This window comes from Oncorhynchus mykiss, chromosome 9 (genome assembly GCF_057628025.1).
Source record: "Oncorhynchus mykiss isolate SJ-2025 chromosome 9, ASM5762802v1, whole genome shotgun sequence".
In the NCBI taxonomy this organism is placed as follows: Eukaryota; Metazoa; Chordata; class Actinopteri; order Salmoniformes; family Salmonidae; genus Oncorhynchus; species Oncorhynchus mykiss.
This window is the reverse complement of record NC_143030.1, coordinates 82,269,294-82,279,740: the sequence shown is the minus strand read 5'-3', so window position 1 is coordinate 82,279,740 and position 10,447 is coordinate 82,269,294.

Here is a 10,447-nt window from a genome sequence, read left to right as displayed (position 1 = left end):
GTGTAGAGGAGGCAGGTAGCCTAGTGGTTAGAGTGTAGGGGAGGCAGGTAGCCTAGTGGTTAGAGTGTAGGGGGGCAGGTAGCCTAGTGGTTAGAGTGTAGGGGGGCAGGTAGCCTAGTGGTTAGAGTGTAGGGGTGGTAGGTAGCCTAGTGGTTAGAGTGTAGGGGCGGCAGGTAGCCTAGTGGTTAGAGTGTAGGGGGGCAGGTAGCCTAGTGGTTAGAGTGTAGGGGCGGCAGGTAGCCTAGTGGTTAGAGTGTAGGGGCGGCAGGTAGCCTAGTGGTTAGAGTGTAGGGGCGGCAGGTAGCCTAGTGGTTAGAGTGTAGGGGCGGCAGGTAGCCTAGTGGTTAGAGTGTAGGGGGGCAGGTAGCCTCGTGGTTAGAGTGTAGGGGGGCAGGTAGCCTAGTGGTTAGAGTGTAGGGGCGGCAGGTAGCCTAGTGGTTAGAGTGTAGGGGCGGCAGGTAGCCTAGTGGTTAGAGTGTAGGGGGGCAGGTAGCCTCGTGGTTAGAGTGTAGGGGGGCAGGTAGCCTAGTGGTTAGAGTGTAGGGGCGGCAGGTAGCCTAGTGGTTAGAGTGTAGGGGCGGCAGGTAGCCTAGTGGTTAGAGTGTAGGGGCGGCAGGTAGCCTAGTGGTTAGAGTGTAGGGGTGGCAGGTAGCCTAGTGGTTAGAGTGTAGGGGCGGCAGGTAGCCTAGTGGTTAGAGTGTAGGGGCGGCAGGTAGCCTAGTGGTTAGAGTGTAGGGGCGGCAGGTAGCCTAGTGGTTAGAGTGTAGGGGCGGCAGGTAGCCTAGTGGTTAGAGTGTAGGGGCGGCAGGTAGCCTAGTGGTTAGAGTGTAGGGGCGGCAGGTAGCCTAGTGGTTAGAGTGTAGGGGGGCAGGTAGCCTAGTGGTTAGAGTGTAGGGGGGCAGGTAGCCTAGTGGTTAGAGTGTAGGGGCGGCAGGTAGCCTAGTGGTTAGAGTGTAAGGGCGGCAGGTAGCCTAGTGGTTAGAGTGTAGGGGGGCAGGTAGCCTAGTGGTTAGAGTGTAGGGGGGCAGGTAGCCTAGTGGTTAGAGTGTAGGGGCGGCAGGTAGCCTAGTGGTTAGAGTGTAGGGGCGGCAGGTAGCCTAGTGGTTAGAGTGTAGGGGCGGCAGGTAGCCTAGTGGTTAGAGTGTAGGGGCGGCAGGTAGCCTAGTGGTTAGAGTGTAGGGGGGCAGGTAGCCTCGTGGTTAGAGTGTAGGGGCGGCAGGTAGCCTAGTGGTTAGAGTGTAGGGGCGGCAGGTAGCCTAGTGGTTAGAGTGTAGGGGGGCAGGTAGCCTCGTGGTTAGAGTGTAGGGGGGCAGGTAGCCTAGTGGTTAGAGTGTAGGGGCGGCAGGTAGCCTAGTGGTTAGAGTGTAGGGGCGGCAGGTAGCCTAGTGGTTAGAGTGTAGGGGCGGCAGGTAGCCTAGTGGTTAGAGTGTAGGGGTGGCAGGTAGCCTAGTGGTTAGAGTGTAGGGGCGGCAGGTAGCCTAGTGGTTAGAGTGTAGGGGCGGCAGGTAGCCTAGTGGTTAGAGTGTAGGGGCGGCAGGTAGCCTAGTGGTTAGAGTGTAGGGGCGGCAGGTAGCCTAGTGGTTAGAGTGTAGGGGCGGCAGGTAGCCTAGTGGTTAGAGTGTAGGGGCGGCAGGTAGCCTAGTGGTTAGAGTGTAGGGGGGCAGGTAGCCTAGTGGTTAGAGTGTAGGGGGGCAGGTAGCCTAGTGGTTAGAGTGTAGGGGCGGCAGGTAGCCTAGTGGTTAGAGTGTAAGGGCGGCAGGTAGCCTAGTGGTTAGAGTGTAGGGGGGCAGGGTAGCCTAGTGGTTAGAGTGTAGGGGGGCAGGTAGCCTAGTGGTTAGAGTGTAGGGGCGGCAGGTAGCCTAGTGGTTAGAGTGTAGGGGGGCAGGTAGCCTAGTGGTTAGAGTGTAGGGGCGGCAGGTAGCCTAGTGGTTAGAGTGTAAGGGCGGCAGGCAGCCTAGTGGTTAGAGTGTAGGGGGGCAGGTAGCCTAGTGGTTAGAGTGTAGGGGAGGCAGGTAGCCTAGTGGTTAGAGTGTAAGGGCGGCAGGTAGCCTAGTGGTTAGAGTGTAGGGGGGCAGGTAGCCTAGTGGTTAGAGTGTAGGGGCGGCAGGTAGCCTAGTGGTTAGAGTGTAGGGGCGGCAGGTAGCCTAGTGGTTAGAGTGTAGAGGAGGCAGGTAGTCTAGTGGTTAGAGTGTAGGTAGGTAGGTAGCCTAGTGGTTAGAGTGTAGGGGCAGCAGGTAGCCTGCCTGAACAAGGCAGTTAACCCACTGTTCCCCAGTAGGCCGTCATTGTAAATAAGAATTTGTTCTTAACTGACTTGCCTAGTTAAAATAAAGGTCAAATAAAATATAGATAGATAATAGAAGCAGATACCAATCGGATCCAATCACATGGGATAATATTCCATCACCAAATGCCCAATTATGTTTAACAGAGAGGCTGTGATGGAGACAGTGAGAGGAGACTAGGACTGTAGACAGTATCTAGGCAGTGAGAGGAGACTAGGACTGTAGACAGTCTCTAGGCAGTGAGAGGAGACTAGGACTGTAGACAGTATCTTAACTAGGAATGTAGACAGTATCTCAGCAGTGAGAGGAGACTAGGACTGTAGACAGCCTCTTAGCAGTGAGAGAAGACTAGGACTGTAGACAGTCTCTTAGCAGTGAGAGGAGACTAGGACTGTAGACAGTCTCTAGGCAGTGAGAGGAGGCTAGGACTGTAGACAGTCTCTTAGCAGTGAGAGGAGACTAGGACTGTAGACAGTCTCTTAGCAGTGAGAGGAGACTAGGACTGTAGACAGTATCTAGGCAGTGAGAGGAGACCAGGACTGGTCTATGATGAATACAACAGGTGTAGTAGACCTTACAGTGAAATGCTGAATACAACAGGTGTAGTAGACCTTACAGTGAAACGCTGAATATAACAGGTGTAGGTAGACCTTACAGTGAAATGCTGAATACAACAGGTGTAGTAGACCTTACAGTGAAATGCTGAATACAACAGGTGTAGTAGACCTCACAGGGAAATGCTGAATACAACAGGTGTAGTAGACCTCACAGTGAAATGCTGAATACAACAGGTGTAGTAGACCTCACAGTGAAATGCTGAATACAACAGGTGTAGTAGACCTTACAGTGAAATGCTGAATACAACAGGTGTAGTAGACCTCACAGTGAAATGCTGAATACAACAGGTGTAGTAGACCTTACAGTGAAATGCTGAATACAACAGGTGTAGTAGACCTCAGAGTGAAATGCTGAACGCAACAGGTGTAGTAGACCTCACAGTGAAATGCTGAATACAACAGGTGTAGTAGACCTTACAGTGAAATGCTGAATACAACAGGTGTAGTAGACCTTACAGTGAAATGCTGAATACAACAGGTGTAGTAGACCTCACAGTGAAATGCTGAATACAACAGGTGTAGTAGACCTTACAGTGAAATGCTGAATACAACAGGTGTAGTAGACCTCACAGTGAAATGCTGAATACAACAGGTGTAGTAGACCTCACAGTGAAATGCTGAATACAACAGGTGTAGTAGACCTTACAGTGAAATGCTGAATACAACAGGTGTAGTAGACCTCAGAGTGAAATGCTGAACGCAACAGGTGTAGTAGACCTCACAGTGAAATGCTGAATACAACAGGTGTAGTAGACCTTACAGTGAAATGCTGAATCCAACAGGTGTAGAAGTGAAATGCTTACTTACGAGAGATAAAAGTAACAAGTCATTAAAGAGGAGCAGTAAAAAGTTACAATATATACAGCGGGGTGTGGAGGCTATATACAGGGGGTACCGGTACAGAGTCAATGTGGAGGCTATATACAGGGGGTACCGGTACAGAGTCAATGTGGAGGCTATATACAGGGGGTACCGGTACAGAGTCAATGTTGAGGCTATATACAGGGGGTACCGGTACTGAGTCAATGTGGAGGCTATATACAGGGGGTACCGGTACTGAGTCAATGTGGAGGCTATATACAGGGTATTATGGTACAGAGTCAATGTGGAGGCTATATACAGGGTGTTACAGTACAGAGTCAATGTGGAGGCTATATACAGGGTATTATGGTACAGAGTCAATGTGGAGGCTATATACAGGGGGTACCGGTACTGAGTCAATGTGGAGGCTATATACAGGGTATTATGGTACAGAGTCAATGTGGAGGCTATATACAGGGTATTACGGTACAGAGTCAATGTGGAGGCTATATACAGGGGGTACCGGTACAGAGTCAATGTGGAGCCTATATACAGGGGGTACTGGTACAGAGTCAATGTGGAGGCTATATACAGGGTATTACGGTACAGAGTCAATGTGGAGGCTATATACAGGGTATTACGGTACAGAGTCAATGTGGAGGCTATATACAGGGTATTACGGTACAGAGTCAATGTGGAGGTTATATACGGGGTATTACGGTACAGAGTCAATGTGGAGGCTATATACAGGGTATTACAGTACAGAGTCAATGTGGAGGTTATATACAGGGGGTACTGGTACAGAGTCAATGTGGAGGCTATATACAGGGGGTACCGGTACAGAGTCAATGTGGAGGCTATATACAGGGGGTACTGGTACAGAGTCAATGTGGAAGCTATATACAGGGGGTACTGGTACAGAGTCAACGTGGAGGCTATATACAGGGGGTACTGGTACAGAGTTAATGTGGAGGCTATATACAGGGGGTACCGGTACAGAGTCAATGTGGAGGCTATAAACAGGGGGTACTGGTACAGAGTCAATGTGGAGGCTATATACAGGGGGTACCGGTACTGAGTCAATGTGGAGGCTATATACGGGGTATTACGGTACAGACTCAATGTGGAGGCTATATACAGGGGGTACCGGTGCAGAGTCAATGTGGAGGCTATATACAGGGTATTACGGTACAGAGTCAATGTGGAGGCTATATACAGGGGGTACTGGTACAGAGTCAATGTGGAGGCTATATACAGGGGTACTGGTACAGAGTCAATGTGGAGGCTATATACAGGGGGTACCGGTACAGAGTCAATGTGGAGGCTATATACAGGGGGTACCGGTACAGAGTCAATGTGGAGGCTATATACAGGGGGTACTGGTACAGAGTCAATGTGGAAGCTATATACAGGGGGTACTGGTACAGAGTCAACGTGGAGGCTATATACAGGGGGTACTGGTACAGAGTTAATGTGGAGGCTATATACAGGGGGTACCGGTACAGAGTCAATGTGGAGGCTATAAACAGGGGGTACTGGTACAGAGTCAATGTGGAGGCTATATACAGGGGGTACCGGTACTGAGTCAATGTGGAGGCTATATACGGGGTATTACGGTACAGACTCAATGTGGAGGCTATATACAGGGGGTACCGGTGCAGAGTCAATGTGGAGGCTATATACAGGGTATTACGGTACAGAGTCAATGTGGAGGCTATATACAGGGGGTACTGGTACAGAGTCAATGTGGAGGCTATATACAGGGGTACTGGTACAGAGTCAATGTGGAGGCTATATACAGGGGGTACCGGTACAGAGTCAATGTGGAGGCTATATACAGGGGGTATCGGTACAGAGTCAATGTGGAGGCTATATACAGGAGGTACTGGTACAGAGTCAATGTGGAGGCTATAAACAGGGGGTACCGGTACAGAGTCAATGTGGAGGCTATATACAGGGTGTTACAGTACAGAGTCAATGTGGAGGCTATATACAGGGGGTACTGGTACAGAGTCAATGTGGAGGCTATATACAGGGTGTTACGGTACAGAGTCAGTGTGGAGGCTATATACAGGGGGGTACTGGTACAGAGTCAATGTGGAGGCTATATACAGGGTGTTACAGTACAGAGTCAATGTGGAGGCTATATACAGGGTATTATGGTACAGAGTCGATGTTGAGGCTATATACAGGGTATTATGGTACAGAGTCAATGTGGAGGCTCTATACAGGTGGGTACCGGTACAGAGTCAATGTGGAGGCTATATACAGGGGTTACCGGTACAGAGTCAATGTGGAGGTTATATACAGGGGGGTGCCGGTACAGAGTCAGTGTGGAGGCTATATACAGGGGGGTACTGGTACAGAGTCAATGTGGAGGCTATATTCAGGGTGTTACAGTACAGAGTCAATGTGGAGGCTATATACAGGGTATTATGGTACAGAGTCGATGTTGAGGCTATATACAGGGTATTATGGTACAGAGTCAATGTGGAGGCTCTATACAGGTGGGTACCGGTACAGAGTCAATGTGGAGGCTATATACAGGGGTTACCGGTACAGAGTCAATGTGGAGGTTATATACAGGGGGGTGCCGGTACAGAGTCAATGTGGAGGCTATATACAGGGGGTACCGGTACAGTGTCAATGTGTGAGGGAACCAGTTAGTTGAGGTAGTATGTACATGTTACCGATGTGAAATGGCTAGCTAGCTTTCGGTGTGCACGCTAATAGCGTTTCAATCGGTGACGTCACTCGCTCTGAGACCTTGAAGTAGTTGTTCCCCTTGCTCTGCAAGGGCCGTGGCTTTTGTGGCGTGATGGGGAACGATGCTTTGAGGGTGACTGTTGTCTATGTGTGCAGAGGGCAATGTGAATAGTCTGGGTAGCCATTTGATTAGATGTTCAGGAGTCTTATGGCTTGGGGGTAAAAACTGTTGAGAAGTCTTTTTGTCCTAGACTTGACGCTCCGGTACCACTTGTCGTACGGTAGTAGAGAGAACAGTCTATGACTCGGGTGGCTGGAGTCTTTGACCATTTTCAGGGCCTTCCTCTGACACCGCCTGGTATAGAGGTCCTGGATGGCAGGAAGCTTGGCCCCAGTGATTTACTGGGCCGTTCGCACTACCCTCTGTAGTGTCTTGCGGTCGGAGGCCGAGCAGTTTCCATACCAAGCAGTGATGCAACCTTTTCAGGATGCTCTCAATGGTGCAGCTGTAGAACTTTTTGAGGATCTGAGGACCCATGCCAAATCTTTTCAGTCTCCTGAAGGGGAATAGGTTTTGTCGTGCCCTCTTCATGACTGTCATGGTGTGCTTGGACCGTGATAGTTTGTTGGAAATGTGGATGAGAATGGGGGCGTGTTCGGTCCTCTTTTTCCTGTAGTCCACAATCATCTCCTTTGTCTTGATCACGTTGAGGGAGAGGTTGTTGTCCTGGCACCACACGGCCAGGTCTCTCACCTCCTCCCTACAGGCTGTCTCGTCATTGTCGGTGATCAAGCCTACTGTTGTGTCATCGGCAAATTTAATGATGGTGTTAGAGTCGTGTCTGGACGTGCAGTCATGTGTGAACAGGGAGTACAGGAGGGGGCTGAGAACGCACCCCTGAGAGGCCCCTGTGTTGAGGATCAGCGTGGCGCATGTGGTGTTACCTACCCTCACCACCTGGGGGCGGCCCGTCAGGAAGTCCAGGATCCAGTTGCAGAGGGAGGTGTTTAGTCCCAGGATCCTTAGCTTAGTGATGAGCTTTGAGGGCACTATGGTGTTGAACGCTGAGCTGTAGTCAATGAATAGCATCCTCACATAGGTGTTCCTTTTGTCCAGGTGGGAAAGGGCAGTGTGGGGTGCAATAGAGACTGCATCATCTGTAGATCTGTTGGGGCGGTTTGCAAATTGGAGTGGGTCTAGGGTTTCTGGGATAATGGTGTTGATGTGAGCCATGACCAGCCTTTCAAAGCACTTCATGGCTACAGACGTGAGTGCTACACGTCAGTAGTCATTTAGGCAGGTTACCTTAGTGTTTTTGGGCACAGGGAATATGGTGGTCTGCTTAAAACATGTTGGTATTACAGACTGTCAGGGAGAGGTTGAAAATGTCAGTGAAGACACTTGCTAGTTGGTCAGCGCATGCTCACAGTACACCTCCTGGTAATCCGTCTGGCCCTGCGGCCTTGTGAATGTTGACCTGTCTAAAGGTTGCGGAGAGAGTGATCACACAGTCTTCCTGTACAGCTGGTGCTCTCATCCATGTTTCAGTGATATTTGCCTTGAAGGGAGCATAGAAGTAGTTTAGCTCGGCCAGTAGGCCAGTAGGCTCGTGTCACTGGGCAGCTTTCGGCTGTGCTTCCCTTTGTAGTGTGGAATGGTTTACAGGCCCTGCCACATCCGACGAGCATCAGAGCCGGTGTAGTACGACTCGATCTTTGCCTGTTTGATGGCTCGTCGGAGGGCATAGCGGGATTTCTTATAAGCTTCCGGGTTAGTGTCCCGCTCCTTAAAAGCGGCAGCTCTAGCCTTTAGCTCAGTGTGAATGCTGCCTGTAATCCAAGGTTTCTGGTTGGGGTATGTACGTACGGTCACTGTGGGGACGACATTATCGATGCACTTATTGATGAAACCAATGACAGATGTGGTGTACTCCTCAATGCCATTGGAGGAATCCCGGAACATGTTCCAGTATGTGATAGCAAAACAGTCCTGTAGTTTAGCATCTGCTTCATCTGACCATTTTTTTATTGATCTAGTCACTGGTGCTTCCAGCTTTAGTTTTTGCTTGTAAGCAGGATGGACAGATTTACCAAATGGAGGAAAAGGAGAGTTTTGTATGCGTCTCTGTGTGTGGACTAAAGGTGGTCCAGAGATTGTTTCCCTCTGGTTGCACATTTAACATGCTGATAGAAATGAGGTAAAACAGATTTAAGTTTCCCTGCATTAAAGTCCCCGGCTACTAGGAGCGCCGCCTCTGGGTGAGCGTTTTCTTGTTTGCTTATGGTGGAATACAGCTCATTCAATGCTATCTTGGTGCCAGCCTCTGACTGTGGTGGTATGTAAACAGCTACAAAGAACATAGAAGAAAACTCTCTAGGTAGATAGTGTGGTCTACAGCTTATCATGAGAAACTCTAACTCAGGCGAGCAATGGCTTGACACTTTCTTATTTTTGTTGTTCACAAAAATACGTTGACCGCTGCCCCTTGTCTTACCAGACGCCGCTGTTCTATCCTGCCGGTATATCGTATAACCAGTCAGATGTATGTTGATGTATGTTGATATTGTCGTCATTCAGCCACGACTCCTCCTACTCCTCAGAAGGCCCGCCCTCCGGCCTCTCTTTCTCCGCCTCCTCTGTAACCCTCTACATGACTCAGGCTGGTTCCCAGTGTATCCCTCTACATGACTCAGGCTGGTTCCCAGTGTAACCCTCTACATGACTCAGGCTGGTTCCCAGTGTAACCCTCTACATGACTCAGGCTGGTTCCCAGTGTATCCCTCTACACGACTCAGGCTGGTTCCCAGTGTAGCCCTCTACATGACTCAGGCTGGTTCCCAGTGTAACCCTCTACATGACTCAGGCTGGTTCCCAGTGTATCCCTCTACATGACTCAGGCTGGTTCCCAGTGTAACCCTCTACATGATCATCACACGACTCCTCCTACTCCTCAGAAGGCCCGCCCTCCGGCCTCTCTTTCTCCGCCTCCTCTGTAACCCTCTACATGACTCAGGCTGGTTCCCAGTGTAGCCCTCTACATGACTCAGGCTGGTTCCCAGTGTATCCCTCTACATGACTCAGGCTGGTTCCCAGTGTAACCCTCTACATGACTCAGGCTGGTTCCCAGTGTAACCCTCTACATGACTCAGGCTGGTTCCCAGTGTAACCCTCTACATGACTCAGGCTGGTTCCCAGTGTAACCCTCTACATGACTCAGGCTGGTTCCCAGTGTAGCCCTCTACATGACTCAGGCTGGTTCCCAGTGTAACCCTCTACATGACTCAGGCTGGTTCCCAGTGTAGCCCTCTACATGACTCAGGCTGGTTCCCAGTGTAACCCTCTACATGACTCAGGCTGGTTCCCAGTGTAGCCCTCTACATGATCATCACACGACTCCTCCTACTCCTCAGAAGGCCCGCCCTCCGGCCTCTCTTTCTCCGCCTCCTCTGTAACCCTCTACATGACTCATGCTGGTTCCCAGTGTATCCCTCTACATGACTCATGCTGGTTCCCAGTGTATCCCTCTACATGACTCAGGCTGGTTCCCAGTGTAACCCTCTACATGATCATCACACGACTCCTCCTACTCCTCAGAAGGCCCGCCCTCCGGCCTCTCTTTCTCCGCCTCCTCTGTAACCCTCTACATGACTCAGGCTGGTTCCCAGTGTATCCCTCTACATGACTCAGGCTGGTTCCCAGTGTAGCCCTCTACATGACTCAGGCTGGTTCCCAGTGTAACCCTCTACATGACTCAGGCTGGTTCCCAGTGTAACCCTCTACATGACTCAGGCTGGTTCCCAGTGTAACCCTCTACATGATCATCACCAGACTCCTCTTCATCAACAATGGTTGAGCTAGACAACTATAGGCTACTCATGATGTATTGGTTACCTAGACAACTATAGGCTACTCATGATGTATTGTTTGTTGTTTTTTTGCTTTTTTTGTTTGTTATGAAAAGCGCTATATACATTTAATCAATTATAATATTGCAGCTAAATAAATATAATAGCTGTTACGTGTACGTGCTGACGTAT